This window comes from Periophthalmus magnuspinnatus, chromosome 7 (assembly GCF_009829125.3).
Source record: "Periophthalmus magnuspinnatus isolate fPerMag1 chromosome 7, fPerMag1.2.pri, whole genome shotgun sequence".
Lineage (NCBI taxonomy): Eukaryota > Metazoa > Chordata > Actinopteri > Gobiiformes > Gobiidae > Periophthalmus > Periophthalmus magnuspinnatus.
The window spans coordinates 32,079,445-32,095,757 of record NC_047132.1 but is presented as its reverse complement, the minus strand read 5'-3'; the positions used below and the strand labels follow the sequence as shown (position 1 = coordinate 32,095,757).

The window sequence follows — 16,313 nt, the reverse complement described above, 5'->3', positions numbered from 1 at the left end:
CTTAAGGTATTTACACAGGCCCGGAGACGCTTCCCTCTCACGCTCCGAGCCATAAAAGAAGTGATTTTTGCTGCTGTTTTTGGAGGAGACGACACAAAGATCTCTATGATTTTTATAGACAGTTTTTTACAATATTTGTCACAGAATCCGCGCTGAAGTAATAACGCTGCAATTCCTCCGGGACACGGTGAAAATGTGGAAGAAATCTTTAAAAAAAATCTATAAAAAGAATATTTACTTTGCATTATACTGGTACAAGGAGGTTTATCAAATACAGATATAAACAAATGCAAGTTTTACTGAGGTTTTTTTGTATATCCAGGGCCGGCAGCAGAGTTAAGGGGGGCCCAGGGCAAGAGGCTAATGAGGGCCCCCCCTTTAAAATAATAGGAAAATGGGACAATTTTGGAACAACAGACCTGGAGTTGTGTTTTGTTTCATTCGCACATGTCTGAGTAACACTTTATTATTAGTCTGTGACATCGACAAACCTCAAAAACGCTCCGTTCCACCTTGTGATGTCATCAAGTGGTGGTTTTCAAGTTAAAATCGACCTTTTTAACCTGTAGTTTTATAGAGATTGGCAATTCCTCCGCTGAAATTATTATCCAAATGATTCTAGAAATGAAGGTGTGTGGAGTTTAAAAACACAACGGAGCACTTCCTGTATCGCCACATGATGACATCACAAGGTGGAACGGAGCGTTTTCTCAGCGTAAAAGTGCAGAGTTTGTTTGTGTGTTAAACTTGTGGGAATGAAACAAAAAAACAACAACTCCAGGTCTGTTTGGGACGAGGAAACGATGTTAACTGTAATTAGTACTACTACAGTCCAAGTACTACATATATTCATAAGTATTTTAGCGACCAAACCTGTACTACATCTGTATTTCAGTTTTGTTTGCCTATAGAAGACTACTACTTGTTTTTCTGTCTTAATTCTGCCAGTGGAGGATGAAAGACTCAATTTTGTTAAGTTAAATATATGGAGACAAAAAGATGATCAAGTAAAAGTAAAAAAAACAAAAAAAAAAACTACTTCCCTGTTTAAAAAAGTAGTTCAACAAATTAACAACACCTGCAAAATACTTCTACTTTGTACTCTTAAAGTGTTAAATGAAGTGATATTGATAAAAAATAATAACATATTTTGGTTCAAAAGTAAAAATATGAATCAATTTCTTACTTTTTACTTTGAATTTTGTGTTTTTATTTTTGTTTTCGGAAACTTTAGTCGAAATGTTTTCACGAACACTGTAAAAATAACCCCTCAAAAAAACTGATGAAAAGTACTTTTTACTTTCCAGTCCTGTTCACAAATGTAGTGGAGTAGAAAGTACAGATACTGCGCTCAAATGTAGTGAAGTTAAAGTAAAAGTATCCACTGTAAAATGTACTTAAGTGAAGTACAGATACCTAAAAATTCGACTTAAGTGCAGTACTTTACTACTTATACTTCGTTACCTTCCTCCGCTGCTGCCCGCCTCTCGTCATCTAAAGGTTTTATACGTTTATAGAAGTTTAAAATAAGAAAATTGCAGCTTCCCTTTCACCGCTGCAAAAGTCTCGGCAAGTTCCCCGCAGTAAAAGCGAAAAAGTATTGTGTAATATGTGTGTGTAAAGCATTTCTCTGTCCTCATTAAGTATTTACAACCAAAACAAAACGATCACTACAAACTGTGATATTATAAAGGCGCAATAAAACCGGAGGATTATGAGGTCTGGAGGTCGGGCCTGTCCAGGAAATCAGAAAAGCATGAATAAGAAATGAAGAAGTGTGTGAACAAGCTGCTGATGCTAATGCTAAGGCTAATGCTAACCAACTGCTTGAAATTCCGCGCTTTTGTCACGATGGTGCACGTTTTGAGTAGATTCACATGTTTTTTTTCCAGCGTATGAACGTACATTGTGTCGTGCGTCCTGATTGGCTGTTGGACTGTAGACCATTGTGTTCTGCGTCCTGATTGGCTGTTGGACTGTAGACCGTTGTGTCGTGCGTCCTGATTGGCTGTTGGACTGTAGACCATTGTGTCGTGCGTCCTGATTGGCTGTTGGACTGTAGACCATTGTCCATCAGTCTCCTCCGTGCCGTGTCTCCTGTCCAGTACAGAATGTGTTCAGACAAATTTACATAAACGTTGGATCTCAGTGTGACTCTGAAGTGCTGTACATTTGCGATTTGTTTTCTCCACCGACAAAACCCACAATGTCGATGAAACGTTCTGCACCGACAAAGACGCCTACGAAGGTTTGAACTTTGAGAGAGTTTAAACGAGAGAGAAATGTGAGAAAATGTTAACGCCTGTGTGAGAAAAGTGTATAAAGTGTGTGGTGAGGGGTTTTACACACAAAAACATAGAGAATAATGCAAAAAATAAAGCTGATACGTCGTGGATTTCGCCTTTTGCGGTTATTTTTAGAACATGACCCCCGCGATAAACGAGTGACCACTGTATATAAATGGACATAGCTAACCTGCTAGCCGCCGCTGCGTTACCCTCTCTCTGTACCTGCTGCTGTCAGACTCGTCATTTTTGTCTTAAATGTTCGTATTAACCCTCTACATGATCCTGTTTTTTTATTTCACTTTTGTGTCTGTAAATCAAGATATGAACATTAATAACAGACAAATCAGGCGTCTTCTTTCCCTGAGGTCACTACCGCTAACGTTAGCAACAGGTTTGATTGACAGCGTTGCTAAGTGCCCACTTTGTGCTAAATTACCTCCAACATCCTCGCTCCTGATTGGCTCTTTGGTTGCTATGCTGCTCACGGTCGGAATTCCAAATATGAAACTTGCCTCTAAATCCGCCGCTATAACCGCTAGCCTCGATTAGCTTCATTTGCTTCAAGCCGAACGCTGTGGCGACGTCACACTCTCGTCTTTATAAAGTCTTATCGCTGTAACATTTACCCACACTCAGCTGCCTCGCTCCTCTTTTCATCCCGCCGTCGTCTCGCAGTAGCTACAAAACGCTCACAGTTTGGATCTTTTGGTTCGTAAATTCTGTAAAATAAACGCGTTTGGGTTTTTTTTTTCCTTGTTTTCGTCTCCCGGGCGGATTTTTTCCATTCCCCCGAAAAACTTTTAAAACCACAACATCAAGACTTTCTTTGTTTTGTGAGTTTTTGGAGAAAGTCCCATCAGCTCGTCGCACTTTACTGCCTCAGCTGCTTCCACGGCGTCCACTCCGGAGCCGCACGGAGGCAGATAGTGAATGGGGAGTGTCACTCGGAGATGTATTGTGGAGCTAAAGTCGATCTAGTGTGTAGTAAACAGGACTTTGAAGCTCTGATGGTTTGTGAAGTGGTGCGGGCTGATGTCTCCTAAAGTCTCGTACAGGCTCCACTTGTGTAACTGCTTTTAGTACTTTTGTGTTAGTGCTGTTTGCGATAAGTGCTGCTACTCCCGCCGACGCTCGTCTAAAAGTCCGGCTCCATCAGCGATTCTCAACGTATTTAGAAAAGTGTGTTTGTGTCTCTAAAGTTATAATCTCTGACTCTCGTGGATCGTTTTGTTATAATTTACACGTTTTAAAATCACAATATTCATCTAAAACGACTTGATAAAATAAATAAATCCGCTGACTTCCGCGTTAGAAAAACTGCGGCGTCCAGTGGAGCGGCGTGTAGCTGTCGGCGCCCCCTCTGGACAGATGCACGTCTAGAGCAGCACGTTTTTAAAAATTTGTACCAAAATGACGACGCGACGGTGCGGAAATGTACGAGAGTCGATGATTAAGAAAATAAAACTGGAGAAGGAAGAGTGTAGGTCACAGTGGGCGTGTCACAGTCATGAGAGAGGAGAGGAGGGAGGAGGGGAGGGAGGAGAGGAGGGAGGAGAGGAGAGGAGGAGAGGGGAGAAGAGAGAAGAGGAGAGAGAAGAGGAGAGAGGAGAGGAGGGAGGAGAGGAGGGAGGAGAGGAGGGAGGAGACGAGAGAGGAAAGGAGAGGAGACGAGAGAGGAGGGAGGAGAGGAGAGAGGAGAGGAGACGAGAGAGGAGACGAGGGAGGAGAGGAGGGAGGAGAGGAGGGAGGAGAGGAGAGAGGAGAGGAGAGAGGAGAGGAGGGAGGAGAGGAGAGGAGAGAGGAGAGGAGAGAGGAGAGGAGGGAGGAGAGCAGGGAGGAGAGGAGACGAGTGAGGAGAGGAGGGAGGAGAGGAGACGAGGAGAGGGGAGATGAGAGAAGAGAGGAGAGGAGAGAGAAGAGGAGGGAGGAGATGAAAGAGGAGATGAGAGAGGAGAGGAGAGAGAAGAGGAGAGAGAAGAGGAGAGAGGAAAGAGGAAACAAGGGAGGAGAGGAGAGAGAAGAGGAGAGAGGAGATGAGGGAGGAGACGAGAACGAGTAGAAGTGAGTGCGTACGTCACCGTGGGCGTGTACAGGTGGAGGTTAAACGAGGCAGATTAAACATGAATCGCTCCAAAAACAACTTCAGGTGTGTAAATGTTGCGTTTAAAATCTCTGTAAAGCCGATTTTACAGAATAGGTTTGATTTAAAGTCTAAGTCCTTAACTTTTCCAGCGTTTCTTTTTATTTCCATGAAGAAGTTTTTGCTTATGGACTTGATGCAAGAATCCTTTTTTTTATCATGGTAATTTAAAGCTAGACTGCGAAACTTTCCGGGCAACACAACAATTTCACAAATCAGTATTTATCTTTTAACACTTTTACTGGTTTTGTTTCATACATTTACTTCAAGCTGCTTCTTCTATCGATGCGGACGAAGGCGGAGGTTCTGCCAAATGAAAAATAGATACGTTTAATGCCACAATACGGAACATTCATGGCAAAACCCGCACGGAGAGCCGCCCGAACGTAGAATTTGAACACACACACACCGCCACACACGATGCATTACCTGCCATTACAGCCGCTACTACGATGATATGAAAACGATATTCACAGATGTGTCGCGCGGCCGTCTCGCTGCTCCCGAGGGCGCGGCGGAGACGTAGGCACCGGCGATGTGTTCTCCTGCCTCCACCGCCCTCCGCCGCTCTCGTCTTTCTCTTTAATGATGACTGTAGGGCAGGCCGGGGTCCGGAGAGGGGCCGCGTTTTAACAAGCCGACAGCCGGGGGGAGGGAGGCGGCGGCGGGAGGAGGCGGCGGGAGGAGGAGGGCGCGCTCGTACACGTTCTGTTTATGTGTTTAGTTCACTTTATAACCTCCGAGAGCCCGCACCGCCGCGCTTCATCTCAGCCGTACATAAATGTTAACAAGACGGCCCCAGCGTAACATCAGCCGGAGTCGAGCTGGAAGATGATTTCACAAGGAGTTTTTTTTGTTTTTTGTTTTGTTTTTTTCACGCCGCTCACTGTAGGAACGCCGGAGTGAGGGAAGCGCCTTGGCAGTTTATCAAACCGCAAACGTGTCATTGGTCAGAGCGGGACGGACCAAAGCAAAACGTTGTGTGTTGTACGTTGTGGGTCATGATTTCACTCTAGTTTTGTGTGTTCTTTTATTTATTTATTTTTCTTTTTTTTTTCTTTTTTTTGAAAGTTTAGATATTATGTCGACTCTGAGGCTGAGGCGGAACACTGGGGCGAAATAATATCGTGTAGTAAGTAAAATACTCGAGTAAAAGTAAAAGTATCGCATGAAAACGTCTGCTTGGGTAAAAGTATTGAAGTACCTCTTTGACTTTTTGCTCTTTAAGTTAATTTTTTAAGTATTTTTGGCAGATTTTGACGTCTTAAGGCTTTAAATATAGTGATTTTTTTCAGTTTTTTCAGTTTTTATTTGTATTTGTATGTTTTGTTTTGCTGAAATTATTAAAGTGTTAAAAATAAATCCTCAGCCATTTCAGCAGCTCGTAGACAATAATAGAAATACTTTTACTTTTCAGTCCTATTTAAAATGTAGTGGAGTAGAAAGTACAGATACTGCGATTTAAACGTAGTGAAGTAAAATTACCCACTTTAAAATCAGTAAAAGTACAGCACTTTACTACTTTTACTTCGTTACGTTCCAACACTGATATTGCTCATTAAGTAAAATACCACATGAAAAAATCTACTTGAGTAAAAGTATTAAAGTACTTCTTTGAAAATGAACTTAAACAGTAAAAATCAAAGTATTTCACGCAGGTTTTGACGTCTTAAGGCTTCAAATGTCGTGATTTTTAGTCTTTTTTTTCCAGTTTTTATTTGTATATTTTTTTGTTTTGCTTAAATTATGAACATGCTAAAAATAAAATACTTTTACTTTTCAGTCCTGTTTAAAATGCAGTGGAGTAGAAAGTACAGATACTGCGATTTAAACGTAGTGAAGTAAAATGATCCACTTTAAAATCAGTGAAAGTACAGCACTTTACTACTTTTACCACTGATATTCCTCGAAATTTTAACACAAAAGAGTAAATTGAAATACATCGTTATTGCAGTTTGCAGAGAGAAACATTCAAATCTTTATAAATCCACTGAATTCAGAGCCGTTTAGAATTGAAACAAACATCTACAAGCATAAATTTCAAGACTATTAAACGTCAAAAGCTTAAACACGAGTACGTTTCTGCTAGCTTCTGCGTTTATATTTATTATTATTTGAAATTCGACTTGGTCCAGCCCACTCCGCTGACAAAAGTCTGGGCCCGCCGCTGTCGAGGGTTGGATTTAGAAGAAGAAACGCAAACTAGTTCTTAATCGATTTATATTTTAAAAAGCATCTCAATGGAACGACATCGCTCAGACAAGTCCCTGTTTTTGGCTCTATAACCCATTTTTTTTAATAATCATTTTAATTTCTTCCGTTGATCGTTACGTAATAAACCGTTCGAATACTTTTAACGCACGTCAGCATCGTCGAATAAACCTCAAAATCCAAACGTACAACTGCAGACGTGTTACCAAAGCTGCGGATGCCCGACTTCCACATACGCCTCGTTATGAAAACTCTGCCCTGGGTCACTTTTTCGCAGACAAACAAGAAATCCCAGCAGCCTCCAGTGTCGCGCATTTAACCGTAATCACATCTCAAGAGCCAAACGCACTTCCTGTCCGTAGGTTTCACTTCCTCGGCTCCGTTCGCGCCATTACTCCCAGTTTCCCGGTGTGTACGGCTCCTCTTCTAATGGTCTGTGAAGTGGGTCCGTCTCCTAATGGTCGGTCCTGTCACCTCGTCCGCCGCCTCGTCCCGCGATTCCTGCACTTTCTCGCACTTCCTGTCTTTGTACCGGCCTGCGTGGACTGGGGGGGGGGGTGACAGGAGCCCTCACCCGTCACCCGTCGCCGCGTCACTTTGAAGGGACGCCACGGGGCCGGACAGGAGCTGGAGCCCGAATGACACGGCTCAAGGGGATTGTGCGGAGGTTTAGGTAAAGGCGGCGACGGCGGAGCGGTGACACCGGCGGCGCGCGAACACTATCGACTGGGGTTTATTAATAGCGAGGCCCAAAATAATGTTTCAACACTCAACGGAATCGACGAGCGCTGTTTCTCTGCACTGCGTCAGCTTCAGGATTTACACAGAGACACGAAACGAGGACCAGGAACAACAATCGCACGGACCTCCTTATCATAGACGGTATAGAAAAAGAGGTCCCTGGTTTATCGCGGGGGTCACGTTCTAAAAATAACCCGCAATAAACGAAATCCGTGAAGTATCAGCTTTATTTTTTACGTTATTCTCTCTGTTTTTGTCTGTAAAACCCCTCACCACACACTTTATACACTTTTCTCACACGGGCGTTAACATTTTCTCACATTTCTCTCTCGTTTAAACTCTCTCAAAGTTCAAACCTTCGTAGTTTTATAAAAATAAGTACAGTATTATAGAATGAAATCACGTTATTTTCCTTCTTCTTTATGTAACAAACCGAAGATTCATTTATTCCGTAATGGCGCCCCCTACAGCCGCAGAACTTCTACCTTCCTTCAGCGTGTCCAGAAGTCCAACTTTTTCTGCGATGGTTAGCATTTTTCTTGACCTTTTGGGAGCGAACGCTGATGCTTTTGTCGGTGCAGAACGTTATTCTCTATGTTTTTGTCTGTAAAACCCCTCACCACACACTTTATACACTTTTCTCACACAGGCGTTAACATTTTCTCACATTTCTCTCTTGTTTCAGTGAGTTTGATGCTTTGGTGAATCAGTTCTTGGTTTTGTTTTGACTCGATTTGCAGGATTTGTGAAGGAGAAATGGTGTTGGTTGTTTGTTTCCTTGTTTGCCTGTGATGAACACTGTACTGAGCCCAACTTTGACACTTTTTTATACAGTCAGACATTAGAGAGACACAGTTACTACTACTACTACTTCTACTACTACTACAGTTATATATTTACATCTCTGAGTAAAAATGAGGCGTCATAAAACTGTTTTATTTAACTTTTCTGGCACTATCTGCTTTTTTCAATGGAGATATTCAAATGTTCCACAGTGTAACTTTACCGTAGCCTTTAGAGAGACATGCAAATGGTGCAACCGGGCAAAGTTACACGTCATATCTGTGGAAAGGCGAGTTCGAATTGTACAAAAAAATCCATGAAACAGCGAGACCACGAAAGGTGAGGGACAACTGTACACGATCCTGCCGTTTTTATTTCACTTTTGTGTCTGTAACTCAAGATATGAACATTAATAACAGACAAATCAGGTCCTTCTTTCCCCGAGGTCACTCCCACTCACGTTAGCAACAGGTTTGATTGACAACGTTGCTAAGCGCCTGCTCCCTGCTAAACCAGTGATGTGGACGGGAAGGGACGTTGCCTTCAAAAGCCTCGCTCCTGATTGGCTCTTTGGTTGCTATGATACTCGTGGTCACAATTTCAAACATGAAACTCAGCTCCAAATTCGCCGCTATACCTGCCCAAAGGTTTTGAATAATGGGTCAAATGCAGAGACAGTAAATGTTAATTGATCTAGAGACGCTGTGGACGAGGCTGGTGAAATGTATTGCCCAAAGGTACAATAACGTCCCTGGTGTGAGCAGCGTTTGAACCAGTGACTTTCACAGCGATGGACGAGAGCTCTAACCTCTGCCTCACGCTAACAGTTCAACATTTGTGGATTTTATTTTTTATTTTTTCGTTTGACTATAATTTATGAAAATCCCAGGAAGAGCAGAAGAAAATTGTATTCAGTCAACACTCCCAAACTTTTGTCCAGTTGACGGGATTAAAACTTCTTTTGCTGCGGAACCTGATTTAGGGATTACGCAGAAATCCCAGAGAATAGATTTAAGAGGACTGGATGCCCTCCCCTGTATCAGAATGGTACATAATTATAGTGATGGAACATAACAAAGTAAAAGTAGAAAAGTACGGTCTTAAGAATTGTATTATTATTATTATTATTATTATTATTATTATTATTATTATTATTATTATTATTATTATTATGTTTTTATTATTGTATTGTTATTATTGTTATATTATATTTTTGTATTTTATTATTATTATTATTATTGTTATTATTGTTATATTTTATTTTTGTATTTTATTTTTATTATTATTATTGTGTTTTTTATTATTGTATTGTTATCATTGTTATATATATTTTTTTTGTATTTTATTATTATTATTATTATTTATTTATTTATTTTTTTAGACCTGCTGATTTCCGCCACATTTCTAACCCCCTCTCAGATTTATTTTTTATTTTTACCTTTATTTATCCGATTCAGCTTTGATCATGCGTGTCCCTGATTGGCTAATCCACCTGCCAATCAATCGCGCTTATTTAAAAACACAAACTACTGAAGAGGCGTGCGTTCTTTATCCCAACAATATGGCAGAAGATCATTTCTACTTGATTACACGAAAAATATTGAACACAGCTCCTTGAATATTTGTTTTGTGTCAGAATCGAAAATCACCGCAGCGTTTCCCTTCTGCTTTTTAACAAGATATGCTAAACAAAAAGACCTAACAAAGCTGGAAACCCCATAGATTTTTGTGAATTTCTGTGGTCAGTAATGGGCATAAAAAAAAAAAAATCAAGTTGTATTGGGGATGAGTATTGGGATTTCTCTATAACTCCAATATTTCTGCTTCTCGGCAACAGAACTGCAACTCTGTATCTACTAAAATGGTTTGGCTCCGAGACGCCGCTCCCCCGTGGCAGGCATCAATGCGCTTTTGTTATCTCAGATACAAATCAGCGGTGCGGGACTTTGAACGAAGGCGAGAATGAAGTCCAGACTCAAAAATGTTCCTCCAACACAAAGGCACGTCTTTTGTAAAAATAAAAAATAAAAACATGGCGGATTTTTTTTATACAGTAAGCATGTGGTTGGTGTCGTGATCTTTCTTCTCGGGCCAAACCGCCATCGATACCATGTAAGAAGCTTTCAGGACCTTCCATTGATCCACGCACTTCTCCAACGGCGAAACCGGCATTGATTCATTTTGCCTGGGTAAATAAAGACCCGACATAAGCAGCTCCCTAAATCCTCAACTCGTCTTAACTCCGCGCTATTAGAACGAGCGTCAGCAGCATCGAAAAAACACGAACAAACCCAACATAAAACGCTAATTCACCCGGAGAAGCAGGATTTTTTGTTTTGTTTTTTAATACATGTGAAATGCTGTATTGATTTTGGAGTCGCTGACGGTTGTGAGGGAATAACTGGCTGGAAAAAGGTAGAGGAAGAAAACGCCGCGAGCCGGGTCACGACACCGCGGCACAGCCAAGTTCAAACCGAGTACGAGATCAAGCTTCAGTTCAGTAAAAAAGTTTTCAATTTGGGTTTGGACTCTGATCTAAAGCCTTTAACGTTATTCCCGAAGTGTTCCCGGAATAGCTGCGCCGCTGTCGTTTGTACAAGTCAGAAATATATCGTAAATGTCTTAAAGCGCCCGCGTTACGCCATTTTCTGATCTGCTTAATGTCGTTTTCTCGTCACAAACGGACCTGGAGTTGTGTTTTGTTTCATTTACACATGTTTAACGCACAAACTCTGCATTTTTAGGCTGAGTTCTTTTCTCAAACTGAAAAAAAAAACACTCTGTTCCACCTCGTGATGTCATGTGGTGATACAGGAAGTGTGTTTTCAAACTCTATACACCTTCACTCGAATCATTTTGGACGATCTCAACCCTGGACGATGACCACGGATCGTTCTCTCGATCTGGACGGCTGAGGGATTGCGAAAAGTAAAAGGAGCTGTTAACGTGAAAACTACCACTTGATGACGTCATAAGGTGGAACGTCGCATTTTGAGGTTTGTAGATGTCACAGACTAATAATAAAATGTGACTCAAACATGTGGGAATGAAACAAAAAACACAACTCCAGGTCTGTTTTTAAGGAGGAAGCAGCATTAAAACGCGACTTAAACCTCACGAGAGACAATTTTTGCGTAAAATACGACATTTAAATCGATTTTTTCATGCAATACTTTTACTTTTACTTGAGTATTTTTTCTTTACTTGTACATAAGTAACAAAATGGAGTACTTGTTTCAGCACCTCTACGCTGTCTTCATTTTATATAAACCACTTCATGTGTTGCTTTTGTTATTTACTTTATTTATTTTGATGATATTTAAAAAAAAAACTTTATTAATCAGACAAACTCTAACATATAATCGACCACAGTTGTGTAATATAAGACTTTTAACTCTAATAGGTGTGAAATCACTCATTAGGGGCTTGAATGACTATGCTCAGTGTCGTTAGCGCCTCCTTCAGACAGATATGAGGCAGTGTCCAGCAGGAATCTGACCAGAACTGAAGAAACGACTCGGACGAGCAGCGAAACGTCTTCACTCTAAAACAGATTCCATTTTTCTTTCGCTTTAAGACTAAAGTTCGCACCTTCATATAATCATCATTCAGCGAAGATAGAACATCGAGATTTCAGTTTGGTTGTCGATAAAATGTTGTTGATTCGTTCGCTTGTCTATAAAAAGATTGGGTAATATCGGATTTTCAACCATCACGAGGAATGTCCAATATTTTCCAGCTAGCAGCGCACGCTTTAGGCTCAGTTGTATCGGCAGCTAGCGGTCAGTCTCGGTTGTTTTCACTCACAACAGTCTTCAAAATTGCAAAACTTACGGTCGTTTATATAATTAATTATATAAACTAACGATTTGTAGTGATCCAAAGTTATTCCTCACTCACTTTATACACTGAGAGCACTCTGGTTATTCGTTTTGATAAGTTTATTAGCGCTTTTCCACAACTTTTTCACAATAAAGTGGAGTTTTTTGCTGTCACGGTACTGCAGCTAGCATGCTAACCACGCACAGCCCTGATTCTCTGACAGTATAACACTTTATAATTAGCTGCAAACAGCACGTAGAGGACTTATTTTTTACCTCAAAAGCCGCTTATTCGGTGGATCTGTACTGGTGCGAAGCTAATTTTCAAATACATGAGGAAAAATCTAGTACAGGGTCTTTGAAATGCAACACTTTTATCACTGGTGGAAGTCAAATTATTCTATTGTGTTTTAATTATCCTCCAGTCATATCGACGTGTCTTTTAATTCTTTCCTAAATCTCCTCGGCTCGGTGTTATAGCTGAGATCAGATGTTTGTGCATGATTTTACGATTGGCTCTGCTCTAAAACCTAAAGTATAGACATATGACTTTGAAAGCACAAACACTTTATAGACGGAGCTGTAATGGGAGACGCACAGCAGCCTGCAATTTCAGCTAAACGTTTTTATTGGATGATATTTTATGTGCATGAAGATGTCTGTGTCTGCCAGCTGTCCTTGGGAAAAAAAAAACCTCTGGATGTTTAGAAAAAGAAAAAAAAAACCTGCGGTATCCTTCAATAAACACAGCGCACCATATCGACGAGCTGCCGTATACAGACACAGTCCTGCTCCGGGTATAAACCTGATAAACCCGCGGTTATAGGGGAGTTTTGTTCCAGTGAGTAATGATGGTTTTGTCTTAATGGGCCAGTTTGACTTTTAACATGTAAACGATAATAAAACTTCATTCCCAAGTTTTGTTTTCACTTGGCTAATTGTTTTAATCAGGGTTGGAAGTGTGTTGCCAAGGTGCACGACAACTGTTTGCACAAAGAGGTTGGTTGAATGCCACAGTGGCTGAATGGTTAGCGCTTTGTCTAGGGGAGTGAATCGAACCGCGCTAGCCTCTTAAGCGAGGTACGTTGGTCCAGTGTGAGTGCAGATGAAACAGAGCATGGTTCGTTTGGGACTTTGGTTAGTTTGGGGCTTTTCATTTGGGACTTTGGTTGGAGGTGGGTCAAAGCTCGGCATGTTTGTGAGTGTGAGTGCAAACGAAAGGGAGCAGAGTTCGTTTGGGACTTTGGTTAGTTTGGGACTTTTTTTTCGTTTGGGGCTTTGGTTCGTTTGGGACTTTGGTTCGTTTGGTGTTTTGGTTCGTTTGACACTTTGGTTCACTCGGAGCTGTAGTTCATTTGAGACTTTGTTTCGTTTGGGGCTTTGGTTCGTTTGGGGCTTCTTTTTGTTTGGGGCTTCGGTTCATTTGGGGCTTTGGTTCGTTTGGGGCTTCGGTTCGTTTGGGGCTTCGGTTCGTTTGGGGCTTCGGTTCGTTTGGGGCTTCGGTTCGTTTGGGGCTTTGGTTCGTTTGACACTTTGGTTCATTTGGAGCTGTAGTTCATTTGGGGCTTCGGTTCGTTTGGGGCTTCGGTTCGTTTGGGGCTTTGGTTCGTTTGGGGCTTTGGTTCGTTCGGGGCTTCGGTTCGTTTGGGGCTTTGGTTCACTTGGAGCTGTAGTTCATTTCAGACTTTGTTTCGTTTGGGGCTTCGGTTCGTTTGGGGCTTCGGTTCGTCTGGGACTTTTTGTTTGGGACTTTGGTTGGAGGAGTTTACATGATTCATGTTACGAGCACTGTCTATATAGAGGAAGACGATAAGAAGAAAAAGTCAACGTCGAACCCGAGCTCGGCTTCAGACAGGACTGTGAAGTTCCTCGCCCTCGTCTCCTGTCGTCCTCGCTGCTCCACACTGCTGTTTAATCCATGAACTCACAGAGGAGCGGCGCAGCAGGACTCATATCTGCCTCTCTGTTTAAAGTAAACAAACAGCGCCGTGTGATGACGTCACCGTGACTCATTCGGTTGTGCAGGTGTGAGTGTGGGTCATACAACTTTCCTACTTCCTTCCTTCTTGAGTACGGCGAGGTTCAAAAGTCCTTAGTCTCATGTTTGACTGGAGTTTGCTTGTTCTTTCTGTCATTAAATGGGTTTTCCTGCGTGTTCCTATTTTTCCTATCAACTTAAAGACACATAAACAACTGGCCAAATCCTTCATCTAAGTTAGTCCAGATCCAGGTCCAGGCCTATAATATCTGGACATGAATTGCACTGTGACGGCCGCTGCTCCTGACAGGTCATTTCATTGAAGGATGAGGCAAAAGCAATGGACATATTTGAATCGTTTTTACTATTAAGTTTGTATTCATAGGTTTCAGACAATTCCTTCCAGATTTGAAGGACTTTATGAGGACCCGTAGAAAACCTTTCCCCGTTTAAATGATAGAATATTTAGTTTTGACTTGTTTAATTGCTATTGCTTGAAATCCATGAATGTAAACCTTAACCTCCACAAACCCTTAATTTAGGCTAACTAGCTAACTGTAGAAAAAAGGAGGACAAGTTGTAGAATGTGGTGGAACATCGAGAGAAGGACGCAGGACATTTAAGCTAATAGACAATAGTGTTTTATCAATCGGTAACGCAGGGATTGGAATAGCAATAGCTGCCAACATATTACAACTCGATCTTAAAAAAGTCTGGATTTTATTTCAACAGACAAATCAGCTGCCTTCTTTCTCAGAGGTCACTCTCGCCGGCGTTGGCGACAGGTTTGATTGACAGCGTTGCTAAGTGCCCACTCCCTGCCAAACCAGCGGTGCGTTAATTTCAACAGCTTCGCTTCAGACCGTAAAGTCTGGGGGATCAAAGATACAGACTCGGGGTAAAAAGTTGAGCGGTTTATTTACAAACACGGAAATGTAAATGTCGATTATCGGAGCAGTTAGTAGAGAATAGGGTCGTAGGTTGAGGTTTTCGAGCCGGTCGTAGGTAGCCGGGTCAGAGGCCGGGGTGTTCGTACCGGTCGTGGAGAGCTGGGTCGGAGGCGGAGGTGCAGGGTAGTTCCGAAGAGCGGGATCTGATTAAAAAAAAAATGAGAGAAACCAGCTGAGTACTGAGATCATACACACGAAAACTAGAGCCGAGGGAAATGTACCACGGGGGGATACACGGACGATCTGGCTGCAGGTGTGAAAGTGGGTGGTGCCAGAGTCTCCGCCCAACTCCAGGTACAGACACAGAACGGAGAAGGGAAAGACAGGACAGAAACACAGGTACAGACTGGGATCTTGACACTATGACACTCGTGATCGGAATTCTGAATATGGAACACGCTCCAAATTGGGCGCTATAACTGCTAGCCTCGCCGAGCTTCATTTGACCGGTGGTTGCTTCAAAGGTACTGAATAATGGGTCAAATGCAGACGGTAAATGTTAATTAATCTGGAGAAACATGTGTAGAAAAGTGTATTTGTAGCTGCAACTTGTTTAAAAGTAAGAGATTCCTTTTGATATAATTAGCTGGGTGTGCTACGCTTTTTGTTTTTACTTGGATGCGCTCCACGGTCGCGCCTTTTGAATCCACTCTCACGTAAACAACAGACCCGCTCACCTCCTCTTGTATGCCATTTGTATGCATTGTCAGTGTGGTTTTTTTTTTGTGTTTTGCTCTCGCTGCGGCACCTGTGCTCTACTTTCCCCCCCCGTCTCTCCAGAGCGCGCCGGAGAAAAGCGTTTTGTGAGAGGGACCCCTCGAGGTGTGCGCCGGCTCGCTCCTCCGCGTACGTTTATGAGTGATTAATGACTTCGCCGCTTCACCGGTAACCGCGGCAACAACAAAGACACCCGAAAGACAGACAGGCGCAGTGTGAGAGAAGAGGGAGAGCGGGGAACGAACGAACGGAGCAGAGTCACTACGCTTAGGTGAATGTGAATGGGAAAATAAGAGACGAAAGAGAGATGGAGGAGGTATGAAAGTTTTTGACTGGGTTTATGTGTACATCTGTGTTTTTGTTCAAGTCTAAAGGAGTTTGTGAGAGAGCGAAGTGTGGACGGATGTAAGCCAGAAATGCAAAGAACTGAGGTGATCACGGTAAAGGGAATTGGTCATTATCGATTCAATTCAATTTATTGTTGTAAAGCCCATGATTTAACCCACAAAAAGTTCGAAAATCAACAAGGAAACAGCAACAGACGGGCAAATTCATCGATAAAAAACAAGCAAATGGAGAACTGTCCCAGAACATCCCCTGTCCTTAGACCCTTGTTCTTCTCGGCAAGGAAAAACTAAAAAAAAAACCTCGAGAAGAACCACAGTGAAGCAGAGATCAACTCCC

The 16,313-nt window shown here is 42.1% G+C and overlaps 1 protein-coding gene across 2 annotated transcripts in view; it reads left to right on the top strand.

Moving 5' to 3' along the window:
• LOC117373074 (cadherin-4-like) overlaps positions 1-16,313 on the top strand; it is a 535,276-nt gene that overhangs the window by 384,704 nt on the left and 134,259 nt on the right. The window lies entirely within an intron of this gene.